We start from the raw sequence: 18,525 nt of genomic DNA, 5'->3' as shown, positions 1-18,525 counted from the left end.
GGTTCCTATTTTAAAAAACGCAGTTGATATCCGTTTGACCTATGGCGGCGCCATCTAGCGGGTCAACCATAGCGCCGTCTGGTTTCCCCCTTCAAGCTAGTTTCGTTCTCTCTAGTTTTTTCGTATGATGCTTATTTCGTGAGATATTTGGCTCGGTCACTATCAATGGACCACCCTGTATGTCAGAAGTCCCAGACTAGAGAACGGGGGTCGACAAGAGATTCGTGAACTTACACCACTTATTGCCCGAACAGCCCGTTTCTGAGCCAAAAATATCCTTTGAGAATGGGAAGAGTTATCCCAAAATATAATACCATATGACATAAGCGAATGAAGATAAGCAAAGTGGACTAATTTTCGTGTCGAATGATCACTCACTTCAAATACCGTCCGAATAGTAAAAATGGCAGCATTAAGTCTTTGAACAAGATCATGACCGTGGGTTTTCCACGACAGTTTACTATCTATCTGAACACCCTAAATTTGAACTGTTCAGTTTCACTAATCGCATACTCATTCCGTGAAATTAAAACGTCGGGTTTTGTTGAGTTTTGTGTTAGAAACTGTAAAAACTGAGTCTTACTGTGATTTAGCGTTAGTTTATTTTCTAAAAGTTATGAACATGTCATAAACTGCGCTATTTGAAAAGTGCCAATGTTGCACAAAGCATCCCTATCTTCCTTTTTAAAAAGCGGCTTTACTACCGAGTACTTCAGTCGTTCAGGAAACTGACCATTCTTAAAGGAAAAATTACAAATATGGCTAAGTACAGGGCTATTACAAATGATTGAAGCGATTTCATAAATTCACTGTAGCTCCATTCATTGACGTATGGTCACGACACACTACAGATACGTAGAAAAACTCATAAAGTTTTGTTCAGCTGAAGCCGCACTTCAGGTTTCTGCCACCAGAACGCTCGAGAGCGCAGTGAGACAAAATGGCGACAGGAGCCGAGAAAGCGTATGTCGTGCTTGAAATGGACTCACATCAGTCAGTCATAACAGTGCAACGACACTTCAGGACGAAGTTCAACAAAGATCCACCAACTGCTAACTCCATTCGACGATGGTATGCGCAGTTTAAAGCTTCTGGATGCCTCTGTAAGGGGAAATCAACGGGTCGGCCTGCTGTGAGCGAAGAAACGGTTGAACGCGTGCGGGCAAGTTTCACGCGTAGCCCGCGGAAGTCGACGAATGAAGCAAGCAGGGAGCTAAACGTACCACACCCGACGGTTTGGAAAATCTTACGGAAAAGGGTAAAGCAGAAGCCTTACCGTTTACAATTGCTACAAGCCCTGACACCCGACGACAAAGTCAAACGCTTAGAATTTTCGGCGCGGTTGCAACAGCTCATGGAAGAGGATGCGTTCAGTGCGAAACTTGTTTGCAGTGATGAAGCAACATTTTTTCTTAATGGTGAAGTGAACAGACACTATGTGCGAATTTGGGCGGTAGAGAATCCTCACGCATTCGAGCTCGCATCAACGATGCTTTCGAACTCATTGATGGGGACATGCTGCGCCGAGTGTGGGAGGAACTTGATTATCGGCTTGATGTCTGCCGAATCACTAAAGGGGCACATATCGAACATTTGCGAATGCCTAAAAAAACTTTGAGTTTTTGTATGTGTGTGCAAAGCATTGTGAAAATATCTCAAATAATAAAGTTATTGTAGAGCTGTGAAATCGCTTCAATCATTTGTAATAACCCTGTACATGGCTAACAAGTGCAGCACAGTACTTTAATATTCTGCTAGGCACTCCATCATATCCATGAGAGTCCTTAGTCTACAATGATTTAATAATTGACTCAATCTCCCCCTTGTCTGTATCACAGAGGAGTATTTCCGACATCAATCTCAGAAAGGCATTTTCCAAGAGAGTTATATGATTCCCTGTAGAAACTAAGTTTTCGTTTAATTCACCAGGAATGCTCAGAAAATGATTCTTAAATACTTTACAGACATCTGACTTAACAGTAGCTGGTTGGTTGGTTGGTTTGGGGAAGGAGACCAGACAGCGTGGTCGTCGGTCTCATCGGATTAGGGAAGGACGGGGAAGGAAGTCGGCCGTGCCCTTTCAGAGGAACCATCCCGGCATTTGCCTGGAGTGATTTAGGGAAATCACGGAAAACCTAAATCAGGATGGCCGGACGCGGGATTGAACCGTCGTCCTCCCGAATTTAACAGTAGCAGAAATAGTTTTACTACGAACTGACTTTATACTGTCGATCTTGTGCTCCTGACCAGACACTCCTTCACAACTGACCATATGCTTTTAGTTTTATCCTGTGATTAGCTATTCTATTTGCGTACCATATACTCTTTGCCTTCCTAATAACATTTTTAAGCACCTTACAGAACTATTTGTAATGGACTACTATAGCTTGATCGTGACTACCTTCTAATATTTTGATATAATTTCTGCTTTGTTCTACATGAGATTCTTATCCCACTAGTCATCCACCCAGGCTACCTTGTTTAGAACGTTCTGATGGAACGCAACTTTCAAACAGCATGAGAAATGTGTTAAGGGAAAGCATTATATTTGTCATGTAGGTTATGGGCACTATAATCATGCTGCCTCTCGTTACTTAATGAGCTTTAAAAAACTCTCTATTGCCGTTCAATTAGCTTTCCTGCATAGTTTGCAATTATGTGAAACATTTGTTTGAGTACAAAAGCCTTTAGTGTCAAAATCAGACCATCATGGTCTGAAAGGCCATTCACCCTTTTACGAACGGAATACCCATCTAGTAATGAAGAATGAATAAAAATATTCTCTATGGCTGTGCTACTGTTCCATTTCACCCTGGTTGGGAAAAACACGGTCTGCATCAGATCATATGAATTTAGGAGATACACCAACATCCTTTTTCTTGCACCATCATATACAAAATTTATATTGAAGTCACCACATATAACTAATTTGAGTACTTCCTATAAAGTGAACCAGGCTCTCTTTCCCTAGCTTGAGCGCAAACGCTTTGAAGTCAGAGTTAGGAGACCTATAAACAACAACAATTAGAAGTTTCGTTTCACTAAACGCAACTGCCCCTGGACACCACCTGTTCATTGCAGTGCCGTGATACGTCTACGGACTCAAATGGAATACTGTTTTTTTTTTTTTTTTTTACGTACGTGGTGTGTTATAATAATAATAAAAAAGAAATACATACACATATGAAAAACATTTAAAGGATAATAAAACTGCGTTATTAGAAATGATCGACTTGTACAAATTTAGGGTAATCGGACGTCCTCTCTTACATTTCAATTGTAGATGCAAGCAGCCGACTTCGCGGAGACCAGTGAGGGTCAAATAAATCAAGAAAATTCTCCGCACTTGGTTCCACTTCTCCTCAATAAAAAATATTTAATACTGATATCAAGTCTTCTCTTTTTTCGAAACATATGTGAGACAAAACACTCGTAGCCCGTCATACTCCGAGCAGCACATCTTAACAGAACTTGTATATACGAGAGGGTGAGAAATAAAATCATGTACAAGAAAAATGAGTGATGTTGTTTTTTTCATTTTTCCGCGCCTTACCGCACATTCATAATTAATTTATCTGCCGACGCTTATGGTCGATCGGTGTTTCATTTTTTGGTTTTTTAATAAATTTCCTGGGGGGTCTTTCACCATGTACCTACACAATGGCCACTCCCCCACTCCGCATAGAAATCCTTGAAAAGCAGCCACCTAATCTGTGTCCCGATAAAGAAATCCTCTGAACTGTCAAATTATTTAAGTGGTGCTGCGATATACCAGTAATGTCAGAGTCAACATCTATAAGCAGTTCACTAACTTTATCTCTAATACCGTCCGCAGCTCGTGGTCGTGCGGTAGCGTTCTCGCTTCCCACGCCCGGGTTCCCGGGTTCGATTCCCGGCGGGGTCAGGGATTTTCTCTGCCTCGTGATGACTGGGTGTTGTGTGATGTCCTTAGGTTAGTTAGGTTTAAGTAGTTCTAAGTTCTAGGGGACTGATGACCATAGATGTTAAGTCCCATAGTGCTCAGAGCCATTTGAACCATATCTCTAATACCTCTCATATTTTGACGAGATACTTTAATTCCTTCTCTGCTTAGATTCTTGACCTTCTCTGAAGGTGATTCCTTTGCTAGAGGGACTTCCTTTAAGCAGGTATACCTATCAGCTGACTTCAATCTAACACCAACTACCACAGGAATTTTTCCACGAGTGGTCCCAGCACCGTCCACTACGCTGCTACCCGTAAGCTTTGCCAGCCTCCCCTTCTCACACGTATTGAGGTGCAGGCCATGCCTAGTGAAACCACTGCAACGTGACCCACGCCCTCTGCCATCAGCGCCCTCCCCAGCCCCGTCTTGACGCGCAGTATTAAGGCGAGGCCGATCGTGACGGTGAAACAGATGCACCAAGTGCACATTAGTGCCACCAATTTGAGTAGCTATCTTTACCAGGCCACCACCTACATCACATTCCCTGTCCCCACCACGAGTGTTTCTTGCTCCACCCTCAATCACCACCTCACCCTCTTTCGTAAAATTCCTACGTAACTCCCCTATGCTGTCAGTCACCTGAGCCAACCCTGCACTAGGCTTCAGAATGCAGGTGATCTGGTACTCACTCCCCAACACTTCCTGCAACCATTGGCTACACCTCTACCGTGCCAACCAACTAGCAGCAGAACCTTCTTCTTTTTGTTAGAATTTGCAACTGACTTAGGCTTCCTAACTGCGTAGGACTGCTACATTTTTCCTACACCTACAGCTACAAGATGCTCTTCTCCATTCAACTCTGACAGTTGGTCAAATCTATTATATATACGCAAAACACAACTGTCTGAATATCACCTCCTCCTAGCTGCCTTCTACCCGACTGCCAGTTCCCATTCCCAGCACCCTTCACCATCTAGTTCCTCTTTTGGGTCTTGTAACTGCACCTGATTGGCACAGATTTTACGCTCCTGCTTCTTTATCAACTTATTTCTGCTACAGATTCTGAGTTTCCAGCATACGATCTCGCTAGAATGCACACTACTTTCACCACTGCATTCCCCCCAATGAAAATATTTTGAACATATTCCACAACGTAACCTACTACTCACAAACCTACGAAAAAGCCCACATTTCTCACTCATGGTAAGTTTTTAACAGTTACTTAAGTTCAATTACAACAGGAGAGCTATTTAAAGAATAGTAGTCTCGAAATTCTCTCTTTACTAAACAACAACTTTTATTACTGTTGTTGTTGTTGTGGTCTTCAGTCCTGAGACTGGTTTGATGCAGCTCTCCATTCTACACTATCCTGTGCAAGCTTCTTCATCTCCCAGTACCTACTGCAACCTGCATCCTTCTGAATCTGCTTAGTGTATTCATCTCTTGGTCTCCCTATACGATTTTTCCCTTCCACACTGCCCTCCAATACTTATTTCGCCTCAACCTCAGAGCATGTCCTACCAAGCGATCCCTTCTTCTAGTCAAGTTGTGCCACAAACTTCTCTTCTCCCGATTTCTATTCAATACCTCCTCATTAGTTACGTGATCTACCCATCTAATCTTCAGCATTCTTCTGTAGCACCACATTTCGAAAGCTTCTATTCTCTTCCTGTCCAAACTGTTTATCATCCATGTTTCACTTCCATACATGGCTACACTCCATACAAATACTTTCAGAAATGACTTCCTGACACTTAAATCTATATTCGATGTTAACAAATTTCTCTTCTTCAGAAACGCTTTCCTTGCCATTGCCAGTCTACATTTTATATCCTCTCTACTTCGACCATCATCAGTTATTTTGCTCCCCAAATAGCAAAACTCCTTTACTACTTTAAGTGTCTCATTTCCTAATCTAATTCCCTCAACATCACCCGACTTAATTCGACTACATTCCATTATCCTCGTTTTGCTTTTGTTGATGTTCATCTTATATCCTCCTTTCAAAACATTGTCCATTCCGTTCAACTGCTCTTCCAAGTCCTTTGCTGTCTCTGACAGAATTATAATGTCATCGGCGAACCTCAAAGTTTTTATTTCTTCTCCATGGATTTTAATACCTACTCCGAATTTTTCTTTTGTTTCCTTTACTACTTGCTCAATATACAGATTGAATAACATCGGGGAGAGGCTACAACCCTGTCTCACTCCCTTCCCAACCACTGCTACCCTTTCATGCCCCTCCACTCTTATAACTGCCATCTGGTTTCTGTACAAATTGTAAATAGCCTTTCGCTCCCTGTATTTTACCCCTGCCATCTTTAGAATTTGAAAGAGAGTATTCCAGTTAACATTGTCAAAAGCTTTCTCTAAGTCTACAAATGCTAGAAACGTAGGTTTGCCTTTCCTTAATCTAACTTCTAAGGTAAGTCGTAGGGTCAGTATTGCCTCACGTGTTCCAACATTTCTACGGAATCCAAACTGATCTTCCCCGAGGTCGGCTTCTACCAGTTTTTTCATTCGTCTGTAAAGAATTCGCGTTAGTATTTTGCAGCTGTTGCTTATTAAACTGATTGTTCGGTAATTTTCACATTTGTGAACACCTGCTTTCTTTGGGATTGGAATTATTATATTCTTCTTGAAGTCTGAGGGTACTTCGCCTGTCTCATACATCTTGCTCACTAGATGGTAGAGTTTTGTCAGGACTGGCTCTCCCAAGGCCGTCAGTAGTTCTAATGGAATGTTGTCTACTCCCGGGGCCTTGTTTCGGCTCAGGTCTTTCAGTGCTCCGTCAAACTCTTCACGCAGTATCGTATCTCCCATTTCATATTCATCTACATCCTCTTCCATTTCCATAATATTGTCCTCAAGTACATCGCCCTTGTATAGACCCTCTATATACTCCTTCCACGTTTCTGCTTTCCCTTCTTTGCTTAGAACTGGGTTTCCATCTGAGCTCTCGATGTTCATACAAGTGCTTCTCTTTTCTCCAAAGGTCTCTTTAATTTTCCTGTAGGCAGTATCTATCTTACCCCTAGTGAGATAAGCCTCTACATTCTTACATTTATCCTCTAGCCATCCCTGCTTAGCCATTTTGCACTTCCTGTCAATCTCGTTTTTGAGACGTTTGTATTCCTTTTTGCCTTCTTCATTTACTGCGTTTTTATATTTTCTCCTTTCATCAATTAAATTCAATATTTCTTCTGTTACCCAAGGATTTCTACTAGCCCTCGTCTTTTTACCTACTTGATCCTCTGCTGCCTTCACTACTTCATCCCTCAGAGCTACCCATTCTTCTTCTACTGTACTTCTGTCCCCCACCGCTGTCAATTGTTCCCTTATGCTCTCCCTGAAACTCTGCACAACCTCTGGTTTAGTCAGTTTATCCAGGTCCCATCTCCTTAAATTCCCACCTTTTTGCAGTTTCTTCAGTTTTAATCTGCAGTTCATAACCATAACTTTTATTACTACTACTACTAAACCACGACTAATACCAATACCACCAAAACTTCACAAAAACTTCCAAAAATTCAAGCGGCCACTGGAACACTCAACGAAATTAAAACAGTGAATGAAAATTTTGCTAAAATATTTCACTACACACAATAAGAAACGTCAACTGAAAACAACCACTTGAAATTTGCTGAACGACTTCAACGCATAGACAACTCTAAAAAAACTCATTAGGCGAAGGTTTGCAAAAGTTTATTAAACCGCTATTTCTGCACAAACGGCACGAGGCAGGGTTGAAAACTACTAAATTTGATAACTGTATAACAGTGTACAAGCAACTTTATCAGAACTTAAATTTAAGAACCGCTACAGCTGGAACTGCACGTTGCGGAATGTAAACAGACTGCTCATATTTGGATGAACGGTTGAAAACTACTAAATTAAATATAAATATTCGAATACAGTGCAGAAACCACTTTGACAGTACTTCACAGCCGCTACAACTGTAACTGCACCCCGCGAGATGTAAATACACCCGCATGTCAACAACCATGACCTATCACTTTGAAGGTCACCGCCCATTCTTCCCAGAATGAAAGAGTCCATTGATCTACTACAGTACGGCGTACGTCACTTGGTCTCGGCTCCAAAACATGGACTTGTACACTTTCTAATGAAAACAACGGCATCATGTTATACTTGCGCGAGTGGAATTTATTACCCTAATATGAATAAGCTGTGTCCTTTCAAGTTTCCGCTCTCCAGCAAATTCGAATGTGGCGTTATTTTAGGTCACACCCACAGGACATCACAAAATTAAGCTGATAACCTGTGCTTCAACGATATTCCCCAGCACTGTGATAGGCATAGGGCAGATACACACTTCATTTAAAAAAAAAAAATGCCATGTGGGATCCCACGGCCGCGCGTGCCACAGCTGCGCTCCTTCCAGGCTTGGCTACGTGTTTGTTGGTCAAGCCCTGGCCACATGTGGGCTTGTGAGCGCAGCAGACCTCAGTCAAGTACCAGGCCGCGGCAGCGGCGCGCTCTGCACACTTTCATACAACTTGTCTCTTAGTCGCGGATATTTCCAGGAAACGAACGTTACTAATATTGCATCATCCTGACACATTTTCTCCATAGCAAGACCTGTACAGAAATCACTTTTATGCTGCTGTGCAAAGTCCTAAAAATCTCGTCATTTTCCGATAATAGACCGGTTGAGGCGATCATGCGCCACGCCATGCACCTATCCTTTTATAAGCAAAATTATTTTAAACCAAAACTTTACATGATCATTCGATAAAGTGGTCCCAAATTGTGCCAGAAAACAAATATTCAGGTGCAAAAAGTTTATTAATTTTTCCATATACATTTACACACAAAGAAAAACTCATTCTTTAGTCATGAACGTATGTTCCATGTTTGCAACTAAATGAAATGCAGTCTTTTTTTCACATACGTTATTAATTATGTAGCAATCACAAATATGTTACTATATTGCGTCGTCCCGTGTTTTTCTCTTGCTTTGCAGATCTGAAATAACTTTTCTAGCGTTAAATTATCGCTTGGTGTTAGTTACGATTTCCAACGTTCAAAAAAATGGCTCTGAGCACTATGGGACTCAACTTCTGAGGTCATTAGTCCCCTAGAACTTAGAACTAGTTAAATCTAACTAACCTAAGGACATCACAAACATCCATGCCCGAGGCAGGATTCGAACCTGCGACCGTAGCGGTCTTGCGGTTCCAGACTGCAGCGCCTTTAACCGCACGGCCACTTCGGCCGGCGATTTCCAACGTTGCTAGTCCATCTGTTTGGTTTTGAAGTTATGTTCATTCGCCCCTAATGCTCCAGATAGCCAGTTTCCAGCATCACTTAACTTTCGCTTTCCACTGTGTGTGTGTGTGTGTGTGTGTGTGAGAGAGAGAGAGAGAGAGAGAGAGAGAGAGAGAGAGAGAGACGGCAGTTTTACTAATTATTTATTCTGGTTAAGTTTCACACATCCAATTGTTAGTGGCTAATAACATGGTCAGTGAGTTACTGCGTATATTGATTTGGCCGTTAAATAGTTTCCTTTTCATTGCAAGGCCTCTTTGTATACAAAAGTTTTCCTGTAATGTCAGGCGCTATTTGTTGCAACTGTTCCATGTGAGATGGTTCATGTCCATGTTTTAATAGGTGTTCAGCAAAGGTTGAGTGGCTACTTTCATACTTCCAGCTTCTTATATGTTCTTTATGCCTAGTTTTGAAATTCCTGCCTGTCGTCCCCAGATACACTGAGTCACATTCTTGGCATTCTAACTGGTATTTATATGGTTTGTTTACTGTTGTTTCTAAATGTGACTGGAGTGTGTTTCTTGTCCTGTAGGTAATGTGTAACCCTGTTTCTATAGTATATTTGCTACTCTGTGTGTTTACTTGTGTTTGCATGTTACAAGTGTACCATTTCTTTCTGTTAGTGACATCATCTACATCTACAATCATACTCGCATACTCGTGGACGAGGGTACTTTGAGTACTTCTATCGGTTCTCGCTTCTATTCCAGTCTCGTATTGTTCCTGGAAAGAAAGATTGTAGGTATGCCTCTGTGTGAGCTCTAATCTCTCTGATTTTATCCTCATGATCTCTTCGCGATATATACGTAGGAGGGAGCAATATACTGCTTGACTCTTCGGTGAAGGTATGTTCTCCAAAACTTCAACAAAAGCCCGTAACGAGCTACTGAGCGTCTCTCTTGCGGAGTCTTCCACTGGGGTTCATCCATCATCTCCGCAACGCTTTCGCGATTACTAAATGATCCTTAACGAAGCGCGCCGCTCTCCGTTGGATCGTCTCTATCTCTTCTATCAACCCTATCTGGTACGGATCCCACACTGCTGAGCAGTATTCAAGCAGTGGGCGGACAAGCGTACTGTAACCTACTTCCTTTGTTTTCGGATTGCATTTCCTTAGGATTCTTCCAATGAATCTCAGTATGGCATTTGCCTTTACCGACGATTAATTTTATATGGTCATTCCATTTCAAATCACTTCTAATGCCTACTCCGAGATAATTTATGGAATTAACTGCTTCCAGTTGCTGACCTGCTATATTGTAGCTAAATGATAAAGGATCTTTCTTTCTATGTATTCGCAGCACATTACACTTGTCTACATTGAGAGTCAATTGCCATTCCTTGCACCATGCGTCAATTCGGTGCCGATCCTCCTGCATTTCAGTACAATTTTCCATTGTTACAACCTCTCGATATACTACAGCATCATCCGCAAAAAGCCTCAGTGAACTTCCGATGTTATCCACAAGGTCATTTATATGTATTGTGAATAGCAACGGTCCTACGACACTCCCCTGCGGCACACCTGAAATCGCTCTTATTTCGGAAGACTCCATTGAGAATGACATGCTGCGTTCTGTTATCTAGTAACTCCTCAATCCAATCACACAATTGGTCTGATAGTCCATATGCTCTTACTTTGTTCACCAAACGACTGTGGGGAACTGTATCGAACGCCTTGCGGAAGTCAAGAAACACGGCATCTACCTGGGAACCCGTGTCTATGGCGCTTTGGGTCTCGTGGACGAACAGCGCGAGCTGGGTTTCACACGATCGTCTTTTTCGAAACCCATGCTGATTCCTACAGAGTAGATTTTTAGTCTCCAGAAAAGTCATTATACTCGAACATAATACGTGTTCCAAAATTCTACAACTGATAGACGTTAGAGATATAGGTCTATAGTTCTGCACATCTGTTCGACGTCCCTTCTTGAAAACTGGGATGACATGTGCCGTTTTCTAACCCTTTGGAACGCTACGCTCTTCTAGAGTCCTACGGTACACCGCTGCAAGATGGGGGGCAAGTTCCTTCGCGTACTCTGTGTAAAATCGAACTAGTATCCCATCAGGTCCAGCGGCCTTTCCTCTTTTGAGCGATTTAATTGTTTTTCTATCCCTCTGTCATCTATTTCGATATCTACCATTTTGTCATCTATGCGACACTCTAGAGAAGGAACTACAGAGCAGTCTTCCTCTGTGAAACAGCTTTGGAAAAAGACATTTAGTATTTCGGCCTTTAATCTGTCATCCTCTGTTTCAGTACCATTTTGGTCACAGAGTGTCTGGACGTTTTGTTTTGATCCACCTACCGCTTTGACCAAAATTTCTTAGGATTTTTTACCAAGTCAGTACATAGAACTTTACTTTCGAACTCATTGAACGCCTCTCGCATAGCCCTCCTCGCACTACATTTCGCTTCGCGTAATTTTTGTTTGTCTGCAAGGCTTTGGCTATGTTTATGTTTGCTGTTAAGTTCCCTTTGCTTCTCCAGCATTTTTCTAACTCGTTTGTTGTACCACGGTGGCTCTTTTCCATCTCTTACGATCTTGCTTGGCGCTTACTCATCTAATGCACATTGTACGATGGTTTTGAACTTTGTCCACTGATCCTCAACACTATCTGTACTTGAGATAAAACTTTTGTATTGAGCCGTCAAGTACTTTGAAATCTGCTTTTTGTCACTTTTGCTAAACAGAAAAATCTTCCTACCTTTTTTAATATTTCTATTTGCGGCTGAAATCATCGATGCAGTAACCGCTTTATGATCGCTGATTCCCTGTTCTGCGTTAACTGTTTCAAATAGTTCGGGTCTGTTTGTCACCAGAAGGTCTAATATGTTATCGCCACAAGTCGGTTCTCTGTTCAACTGCTCAAATGGTTCAAATGGCCCTGAGCACTATGGGACTCAACATCTTAGGTCATAAGTCCCCTAGAACTTAGAACTACTTAAACCTAACCAACCTAAGGACACCACACACACCCATGCCCGAGGCAGGATTCGAACCTGCGACCGTAGCAGTCCCGCGGTTCCGGACTGCAGCGCCAGAACCGCTAGACCACCGCGGCCGGCTGTTCAACTGCCCAAGGTAGTTTTCAGATAATGTACTTAAAAAAATTTCACTGGATTCTTTGTCCCTGCCACCCGTTATAAACGTTTGAGTCTCCCAGTCTATACAGTGTTACTGTTTTAGACTTCTGCGTCCGCTATAGTACTTGTGGAGTTCTGTGGTGTTTGTGTTGTCCACTCGGTTTTCCTTATCTTTAGGTGTATTTTGATTTTGTGGTTGAGTCTTTGTGCTATATCTACATCTACGTCTACAACTACATAGATGCTCCGCAAATCGCAGTACGGTCCATGGCGGGGAGCACTACTAGTAATTTCTTTTCCCATTCCACTCGCAAATGGAGCGAGGGAAAAATCGACTGCCTAAATGCCTCCGTTCAAAAATGTGTGTGAATTCCTAAGGGACCGAACTGCTGAGGTCATCGGTCGCTAGACTTACACACTACTTACACAAACTTACGCTGAGAACAACACACACACCCGTGCCCGAGGGAGGACTCGAACCTCCGGCGGGAGCGGCCGCGCAATCACTGCATGGCGCCTCCAACCGCGCGGCTTATGCCTCCGTATCAGGCCTCATTTCTCGTATCTTAAGTTCGTGGTTCTTACGCGCAACGTGTGCTGGTGGCAGTAGAATCGTTCGGCAGTCAGTTTCAAATGCCGGTTTTCTCAAGTTTCTCAATATTGTTCTTCGAAAAGAACGTCGCCTTCCTTCCAGGACTTCCCATTTTAGTTCCCAAAGCATCTCCATAATATTTACGTGTTGTTCGAACGTACCGGTTACAAATGTAACAGCTCGTCTCTGAATTTCTTCGAAGTCTTCCTGTAATGCGATCTGACACGGATCCCAAACACTCGAACAGTACTCAAGAGTAGGTCGCACCAGCGTCCTGTCTCCCTTGCAAATGAACCACACTTTCGCAAAATTCTCCCTATCACAGTCCTCCCACGCTCGTTCCACTTCACATCGCTTTGCAGCGTTACGCCCAGACATTTGATCGACGTGACTGTGTCAACCAGACACTACTAATGCTGTACCTGGACACTATGGGTTCGTTTCTCCCCCTCACCCACATTAATTTGCGTTTTTTCCACATTTGATCTAGCTGCCATTCATCACACCAATTAGAAATTTTGTCAAGCAACCCTGTATCCTCCCATTGTCACTCATCTCGACCCCTTACCGTACACCGCAGCAAACGACCGCAGGCCGCTGCCCACCGTGTCCGCCTAATCGTTTATGTACACAGGGGATAACAGTCCTGTTAAACATCACGCAGGAGAACAGTACAAAGATGTCAGTTGACCATCGGGCATAACTGATAGATTTGAAAGCAAATAAGTCACTAGGTCCGGATTATATCCCAATTCGGTTTTACAAAGAGTACTCCAAAGGTCTCTTTAATTTTCCTGTAGGCAGTATCTATCTTACCCCGAGAGAGATAAGCCTCTACATCCTTACATTTGTGTGAAACTCAATTTCCCTTTTCTCACATGATATATTGGGAACTATGGATCAAGGGGAAAAGGCTGATACCATATTTCTAGCTTTCCGGAAATCAGTTGACACTGTGCCCCATTGCAGGAGTGGTCCAGGAAAGTATGGGAGGACGCAGTATCATATCTCCCATTTCATCTTCATCTACATCCTCTTCCATTTCCATAATAATGCCTTCAAGTACATCGCCCTTGTATAGCCCCTCTATATACTCCTTCCACCTTTCTGCTTTCCCTTCTTTGCTTATAACTGGGTTTCCATCTGAGCTCTTAATATTCATACAAGTGGTTCTCTTTTCTCCATCGACACTGGTCCTTTAACTACATTTATCGCGAATCTCTCGCCCAGCACCAAGTACGAAGCGTGTGGAAAAAAGCGCAGATGACTCCTGTATATTGCAGACCAATATCCTTAACTTCGGATTTCGTTTTGCTATTCAACCCATGAACCATGGACCTTGCCGTTGGTGGGGAGGCTTGCGTGCCTCAGCGATGCAGATAGTCGTACCGTAGGTGCAACCAAAACGGAGGGGCATCTGTTGAGAGGCCAGACAAAAGTGTGGTTCCTGAAGAGGGGCAGCAGCCTTTTCAGTAGTTGCTGGGGCAACAGTCTCGATGATTGACTGATCTGGCCTTGTAACACTAACCAAACCGGCCTTGAGGTGCTAGTACTGCGAACCGCTGAAAGCAAGGGGAAACTACAGTCGTAATTTTTCCCGAAGGCATGCAGCTTTACTGTAGAAAGAAAACTAGCGTTCTACGGATCTGAGCGTATGTCTCATCAGTTACTGGGGTATGCATTTTTCTTGACAGAAGAAAAACAAAACTATACAGACATAAATAACAGAAAAGTATAATGTACTAACGAAGAAAGATGGCGAAAAACGAAACACTACCCAAAGGCAATGAGATTTAGAACACAGTAAGGCAAAATTTATCGTATGGGCAATACTACCACTGCTCATATGCGCCGTTCCGATGTGAGCATATGGCCGGGCTTCTTTTCCGCTCCTCGCCACAAATTCCCACGGTGCTAGCGAGGCATGCTCGACGCGCGGCGCGAGAAACTGTGCCTCAACCACAACGCCGCGCCACCTGGCGCAGGCGCGTGTCGCGTCCCAGTCGCGTCGCGTCGCTATTTGCGCGGTCCCATTTGAACCTATGATGTTACAAAAACGCGCGCTGCGCTGTGTCGCGCCACACGCGCTATACGCGTCTCAATTTGCGCCTAGCCTTAGAAGCTAGATTAAGGAAAGGCAAACCTACGTTTCTAGCATTTGTAGACTTAGAGAAAGCTTTCGACAATGTTGAATGGAATACTCTCTTTCAAATTCTGAAGGTGACGGGGGTAAAATACAGGGAGCGAAAGGCTATTTACAATTTGTACAGAAACCAGATGGCAGTTATAAGAGTCGAGGGACATGAAAGGGAAGCAGTGGTTGGGAAGGGACTGAGGCAGGGTTATAACCTCTCCCCGAAGTTATTCAATCTGTATATTGAGCAAGCAGTAAAGGAAACAAATAAAAATTCGGAGTAGGTATTAAAATCCATGGAGAAGAAATAAAAACTTTGCGGTTCGCCGGTGACATTGTAATTCTGTCAGAGACAGCAAATGACTTGGAAGAGCAGTTGAACGGAATGGACAGTGTCTTGAAACGAGGATATAAGATGAACATCAACAAAAGCAAAACGAGGATAATGGAATGTAGTCGAATTAAGGCGGGTGATGTTGAGGGAATTAGATTAGGAAATGGGACACTTAAAGTAGTAAAGGAGTTTTGCTATTTGGGGAGCAAAATAACTGATGATGGTTGAAGTAGTGAGGATATAAAATGTAGACTGGCAATGGCAAGGAAAGCGTTTCTGAAGAAGAGAAATTTGTTAACATCGAGTATAGACTTAAGTGTCAGGAAGTCGTTTCTGAATGTATTTGTAAGGAGTGTAGCCATGTATGGAAGTGAAACATGGACGATAAATAGTTTGGACAAGAAGAGAATAGAAGCTTTCGAAATGTGGTGCTACAGAAGAATGCTGAAGATTAGATGGGTAGATCACATAACTAATGAGGAAGTATTGAATAGAATTGGGGAGAAGAGGAGTTTGTGGCACAACTGGACTAGAAGAAGGGATCGGTTGGTAGGACATGTTCTGAGGCATCAAGGGATCACCAATTTAGTATTGGAGGGCAGCGTGGAGGGTAAAAATCGTAGAGGGAGACCAAGAGATGAATACACTAAGGAGATTCAGAAGGATGTAGGTTGCAGTAGTTACTGGGAGATGAAGAAGCTTGCACTGGATAGAGTAGCATGGAGAGCTGCATCAAACCAGTCTCAGGACTGAAGACCGCAACAACAACAACAACAACAACAACAATTCAACTGCTACACCAGACTGGTCAACAAGGGACTGAATGGATTATCGATTTTGCATACGATCCGAATTTTCTGGGGTTGTGTGCCAGATCTTTTGCTACGTTATGACAGTGGTAGTAGTTGTATGCTTCGCGCACAGATCTTTCCACAGACGCACGCATCTCTACTGACCTTCGCTTGTCGTCATATGTTCGTTCTCTTTTGAACCAACAGTGCAACAGCCCCTGCTTCCTCAACATCTTCCGAATTTTGTTATTACACGATGGTGAGTCTATTCCATCCTTAATATGCTTTTCTGCTTACTAGGCCCTTACCTCTCCGGATCACGATTTACAGCCTGCTTGAACGTTGCCCATAATTTCCCTGTGTCCATCATACAGGAACTAAGTAACGTCAGTTCACTCTCTAAGTGCTAAGCTAACGACTGCATCGAGCAGAAACACTCTTATAGCCTTTTTGACTGATTTATTAAGTTCCGTAATCATAATTGATACAATGACATCATGATCGCTAAACTCCGTTTCTATACTGCCATTGTCGACAAGGTCCGGCATAATAGTAGCTAAAACGTCTAAGATATTTCATTTGCCGGCTACTACCGAACTACCCGCTCAAGACAGTTTTCAGAAAACGTTCTCAAAAGTATTTCACACGACTGCCAGTATCCCCCCCCCCGGCAATAAACCCATAGACATCCCAGTCTATCTACATCTACACCTGTACTCTGCAAACCATCTTGATAAGCACAGCAGAGGGTAAGTCCCATTGCATCAGTAATTAGGGTTTCTTCCTGTTCCATTCACGTATGGAGCGCGAGAAGAATGACTATTCGAATGCCTCTGTGCGTGCAGTAATTATTCTGATCTTATCCTCACGATCCTTATGTGAGTGATACGTAGGAGGTATATTCCTAGAGTAGTCATTTACAGTTGGTTTTTTAAACTTTGTTAACAAACTATCTCGAATAGTTTACGTCTGTCTTCTAGAGTCTTCCAGTTCAGTTCCTTCACTATTTCTGTGACACTATCCCACGGATTATACAAATCTGTGACCATTCGCGCTGCCCTTCTCTGTATACATTCCGTGTCTCTTGTTAGTCTTATCCAGTACGGGTCCAACACGCTTGAATAATACTCTAGGACCTATCGCACGAATGATTTGTAAGTAATCTTTTGTCGATTGATTGCACTTCCCAAGTATTGTACCAACAGACCGAAGGCTACCTCCTGCTTTACCCACGACTGAACCTACGTGATGATTCCATTTGATATGCCTACGAAGTATTACACTCAGGTATTTGTATGAGTTGGCCGATTCCAACTGTGACTCATTGATATTATAGTCATTGGATACTACGGTTTTTTTTCGTTTTGTGAAGTGCAAAATTTTACCTTTATGAACATTTAAAGCAAGTTGCCAATCTGCGCACCACTTTGAAATCTTATCAAAACCTGACTGATTATTTATGCAGCTTCTTTCGCGTAGTACTTCATCGTAAATAACTGCATCATCTGCAAAAAGCCTGATTTTACTATTAATATTGTCTGCAATGTCATTAGTATACACCATGAACAGGAAGGGTCACAACACACTTCCCTGGGGCACACCGAAGTTACTTCTACATCTGGCGATGACTCACTATCCAAGATCACATGCTGTGTCCTCCTTGCCAGAAAGCCCTCAGTCCCGTCACAAATTTCACTTGATACTCCATATGATCGTACTTTTCACAATAAGCGTAAATGTGGTACTGAGTCAAATGATTTTCGGAAATAAAACTTCCAGTATACCATGTGAGAAAAATGCGAGCTGCGTTTCACATATCGATGTTTTGGTATCCATGCTGGTTAACAACGTGGAAGTCATTCTGTTAACGATAGCTCATTATGTCTGAGCTCTGAATATGTTCTAAGATTCTACAACAAACCGATGTCAAGGATACTGGGCAGTAGTGTTGTGGATCACTTCTACTATCTGCTTGTAGACGGATGTGACCTGTGCTTTTTTCCAAGAAGTGGGAATCTACGGTAGAGTATAGTTACATGAGGGGCTCACTCAGGCGCAAATTCAGTATAGAAACTGAGAGTTTCTCAACACTACTGACACTAAAACTTATTTCATTCAGCTTTTCAGTGGTACAAGGATCAAATCCTGGCAATTCCCCTAGGTTTTCCTTTATAAAGAAACATTTGAAAACGAAGTTAAGCATTTCAGCTTTTGTTTTGCTACCCCCAGTTTCAGTTCCTGCCTCATTCACTAGGGACTGGATAACAATTTTGGTGCCACTATGACCAGAATTTCTTTGCCTTCTGTGAAAGATAACTTGACAAATTTCTGCTATAGCACTCATTGAAGGCATCACGCATTGCTCTCTT

At 42.7% G+C, this 18,525-nt stretch overlaps 1 protein-coding gene across 1 annotated transcript in view; it reads right to left on the bottom strand.

The window, feature by feature from the left end:
* The window catches only part of LOC126237535 (filamin-A), a 914,413-nt gene that overhangs the window by 719,683 nt on the left and 176,205 nt on the right, over positions 1–18,525 (bottom strand). The gene's annotated exons all lie outside the window — the stretch shown is intronic.

Source organism: Schistocerca nitens, chromosome 2, assembly GCF_023898315.1.
Source record: "Schistocerca nitens isolate TAMUIC-IGC-003100 chromosome 2, iqSchNite1.1, whole genome shotgun sequence".
NCBI lineage: Eukaryota > Metazoa > Arthropoda > Insecta > Orthoptera > Acrididae > Schistocerca > Schistocerca nitens.
The sequence above is the reverse complement of the archived record's forward strand: the minus strand, read 5'-3'. Positions and strand labels throughout refer to the sequence as shown.